This window comes from Pinus tabuliformis, chromosome X (genome assembly GCF_031772625.1).
Source record: "Pinus tabuliformis cultivar Carrire ecotype Pingquan chromosome X, CPIR1, whole genome shotgun sequence".
Classification (NCBI taxonomy): Eukaryota; Viridiplantae; Streptophyta; class Pinopsida; order Pinales; family Pinaceae; genus Pinus; species Pinus tabuliformis.
Window position 1 is genome coordinate 687,461,227 of NC_142308.1, and position 5,001 is coordinate 687,466,227.

Sequence of the window (5,001 nt, forward strand, 5' to 3'; positions counted from 1 at the left end):
GTGGAAAAGAGGTAGTACGAGAGTTCCAACTAGGTGGCGGTTGGCCCCATGGACTTTGTCCGGACGGGCTTGGCCCATAAGGGTTCTGCCCATAGGGATTATGTCCATAGGGGTTCTGTCCATAAGCAGACAGTTGACTCTGGATCTGCCCCCCAGCACCCCATGGATTAGCAACTTGACTTGCAGGCGCAACATACTGTTGCTGATAATTCTGATAAGGGGTGACCTGCATTTGTTGATAATTTTGATAGGGGGCTAACTGAGTTTTCCCCTGGGGTTGCTGGTAACCATACGGTTGCTGAGCTCCATACTGAGCCTGGTGACCAGGCTGCGCTTGGTAAGAAGGTTGGGATTGCAACCCACCTTGCATTTGAAGACCAGTTTGAGTATGGGGCCCAAAAGGATGTCCTTGAACAGGTTGAGCTTGGACCATCTGGGCGGAAGGTTGTCCTGGTTGGGTTTGGGACGGACCCGTTTGCCCAGAAGGATGAGCTTGCTGGGTATTAGGTTTTCCTTGTGCAACCGAGGGTTGTCCTTGCGGAATAGATGGCTGAACAGGCTGGACGGCCGATTGACCCTGAGGTTGACCAACTTGTCCAGATGGATGACTAGGCTGGGCAGTGGGTTGGCCTTGCTATACGTAAGGTTGACCCCCCTGCCCAGAAGGGTACCCCTGCTGGACTTTCGGTTGTCCTTGTTGGATATAAGTTTGTCCTGCTTATCCAAAGGGATAACCTTGTTGGACACCAGGTTGACCTTGTTGGATATAAGGTTGTCCTGGCTGCCCAGACGGGTAACCTTGTTGGGTACCAGGTTGCCCCGGATTACTAGAAGGTTGGGTGAGATAAGTGAAAGATGGACCACCAGCGGCCGAAGGTTGTCCCTGATAGGGTTGTCCTTGCGGGCCCCCAGGTTGCCCTGGGTAAGACTGGCCGTAATATTGCTGCCCTTGGGGGGTTTGCGCGTAAGACGGCTGGCCTTGGTTAGGCGGTCCCTGAAGCTGTGCAGGCATTGCTTGGCCCCCATGGTAAGTGGTGGCGCCCCAAGCAACGGATAATGGTACCGAGACCTCAACAACAGGTTGAGTAGGCAAGGGTCTGGAAAGATAAAGGAACTGACCAGTAGAATCGTAGTAATAAAATGGACCTTGCGCGTTCGGATCCTGGACAGCTTGCATATATTGATCATATGGCCCCCCTCCTGGAACGGGACCAGAAGAGGGTGGTGCACTTTGTGCAGGATGAACAACTTTGGGTGTATGTGCCGGCTGGCCACTACTCACTTGGCCGTGAGGCGGACCAGCACCAGTAGTCACAGCTGAAGATGTCGTAACGGCACTAACAACCGGAGTTGAATGTGCTACACAAACAGTCGGATTCGTTGGAACTGAAGTGACGGGTGTACTGTGAACTTGTGAAACAAAAGATCCCGTAGTGGGAGTGATGCGGAGGTCCCACATGGTACTGGAAGCAGGGATCCTAGTACCCACATTATCCCTCAACGACTTATAGCGTGAGGGTACCGGAGAAGTGGCCGGGATAGGAGTTTCGATACTCGACAAAACAGGTGTCTCACTCACTCTAGGAGATGTCTCATCCATGTGAGAGGTAGACATTGGGGTCGAAACACCAGGAGGGGTAAAAGGAATATCGTCTTCGTCAGGCTCCCAAATGGGGTTCCAATGAATTTCGTAATCCTCGTCATCTGGAGCACGAGAGTTAATCGGTTGGATACTCGGGATAACAGGGAGAGTATCACTCACAACTGGTACCTCAGGAGCAAAAGAAGACAGAGACCCTTGATCACTTGGAATGGGAGACGGGATCGATGATTCAGCCAGGATGACAAACTTCAAAACAAAACCTAAGGAAATCTAACGAGAAAGGACCCTACTCAAACTAACGCACACAAGATCTAACCGGGTAATGTTAATCGCGGCCGAATAAATTTTAAGACGCAAGGACACAACTTGACCTTTTCATTTTTTAAGAGTCGAGAAAAGGACAAAAAGATGACTCTAGTCTCCTTCGAATGTTAACAATGTAAACTTTGAAATGGGAACTGATACTGTTACCCGTTTTGTAGAGGTGGCAAAAAAATGACCCGATTTTCAAAAGTGATGATGCAGAATACACATGTTTTTTTTAGAACATGGTTTTTGGAACTTTAATTTTTTTCATGTGCATTAAGTTTTAGAATGGTAGTGAATGGTAGTGATTTTCATCCTGATTTTAAAAAGTGAGTATTCTGCATCACACCCTTTTTTTAAAAGACCTATTTTTTGACTTTAAATTTTCTAGTGTGTGAAATGTAAAAAATTATTTTCTAAATTTGATAGTTTTTGAAGTGGTCATTTTATTCATATTTTCTTGTTCTCTATCTTAATTTTTTGTTTTTTTAGTGGGGTTTTTATTGTTTTGCGTTTTTAAATTAGAAAGTCGATAGTTTGAATTTTAGATAATCTACATATTTATACATCCTTAATTAATTTTTCAATCCACATGAAATAATTGTTTCTAAAAAACAACATTTTTTAACAATGGACATAAAAATAACCATTTTTAACATAAATATAACAAAAAAACTAAACGTTTTGATAGTTTTTTGCTAGAATTAACATGTCAAAATCACAATTTTTATACAAAAATATTAACTAAAAATGGTCAAATAATAGTTTTTTTTATGAATTTCATGTCAAAAAAATAATAATAACAACTTTTTTTTTCAAAAAATAATAATTAACTTAAAAATCAATGCGAAAATCACAGTTGTGCTCTCTCTTTCTTTCACATACCAGACTCTTGATGGAAATTTCACCTCTTTTGAACTTTTCCATTCACAATCTTGAGGAACCATCCTTCTTCTTGATTAAAATCACCGACACACCTCAAGGTGAAATAGTAGGTCTTTTTAAAACCTAAATCTAATAGATCTTTTAATTTCATCTGCAACTCCAAAGTTATTGAGTTGTCATCCTATACGCTATCTTGGATATTGGCTTTGCAATAAGTTTTTAGTTCGATTGTGAAATCGATCTCTATGGAAATTCCTAGGGAAAAAGATCTTAAAATTATGACAAAACTGCTCATTATCCTCTTATCATTTATTGTTCCATTTGTATATTTGATTCTCTTTTATTCTTATTGTTTCTTTAATTTGGTATTCCCTTTGTAAACACACTTTAACCTGTGTTTGCATCTTACTATATATATATATATATATATATATATATATATATATATATATATATATAACTTTTGATTGCACATTATTCTACTCTTGCTTCTTTCTCTCACTTATTACTACTTTTCTAATTTATTTATTCTTTAAAATAATTTCTTATTAATTCACTTTTCTACTTTTTATTTTACTATCCCATTCTATGTTGTTTACTCTTTTATATTTGATTCATGCTCTCTTTACATGTTCCTTCACAATGTTGTTGCACATTTACCATTTATATACCATTCTTATTTATCTAACTTTTTTTCACTCATTATTTACTTATTTCTTATTTTTATCATTTTATTAATACATTTGTATTTACTTTCTTATAATTTATCCAATTATTTGTTATTTCCTTTTTTATTCTTCATTAAGTCTCTTACTATTTTTAATTTATTTTATTCTTTGTTGACACATTTGATAATTCCTTTTAATAACTTATTAGTTTTATTATACTCTCATTTAATTACTAACTCATTAATTATATTATAATCGCATAGAGTGCATTCTTTTTTTATATTCGTATTTTATTAACCATCTAACTAACCTTGTGCCATGACTAGCACGCCTTTGATTACATGGAAAAGGAAAAGTTGGTTTTTACAGGATTTGGTTTTGTTTTATTGGCCAACGCCTCGGTATCCCACTTTAAAGATTCTCGAATGCTCCGTGTTAAACGCAAAGATATGAAATTTTTTTATTTACAAAAAGAAATGTTGTTGCTTGACCATGGCTTTTCTAGGTCAAAGTCTGAATTTCATAATCTCATAGAATGGGGGCACTAGTTTCTAGTTGGAAGAAAATTACGAGGAATGTCATGAAGCCGACAGAATGAACCACTGATTTATTCTTATCATCCACAAGCAAATAAAATATACACTTTGCAATCCTGCTTTCCAACATATTTCTAACCACGTCACAGAATGTGGATTTATATAATTGCGGGCAAGTGTTGATGACTTTGTGTAGGCTCAATATAATAAGCGAAGATTCTTGGAACTTCTATTATACGCCCATCTCCAATACTTTTACTGTACATTATGCGTGACTACCTTAACGGCTCCACTGAAGTGCCTAATCTGTGTGTCCAATTTCATAAACAAAACCAAATGTAATGACGAATGGAACGTTTCTTTATATCGCTATTAACAAGAAGCGTCTCAATTTTTTCCACAACATGTCGATCGAAGTTTGACTGCATCTAAAGGGTGACTATGACATATTTGAATCTTATCGCTGAGGGTCGTCGCAAAACCTGTGAAAAACAAAAATTCCCTCGCCCTTCTACCGTCTCTTCCTCTCCTGGATTCAAAACCCCATTCTCACAGAATGCAAATATCCTTTTATAATTTTCAGGGTAAATGAGGATCTCCATTCCCTTGAGAAAATTCCATATTAAAGACCGATTCTCATGGAAGAAATTCAACTGAATGAACTCAAAAAGAAAATGCCATTTCAGATTCAATTTTCCTAAACGATTTTATTTTTTGTTCGATTTTTCCCAAGCTTGTTTCATTCATTGAATAGTAGCCATTTGCCTGAAACCTCCGGAGTCTTTCCAACGTCATCATTTATCTTGTAACCTATCGGCTAGATCCTCTCTTGTGTTGACACACATCATCACCGTGAATGCCTTGAAAAAAAATTGGGTGAATATCGCAATTGGCAATTGCGTTCCTGAGTTCCAAGGAAAATACCTCATTTCCTGTCGATTCTTGATTCAATGGTTTTGTTTATTTATGAATATTTTAGCTCGATCCCATATTTTTCTACCTC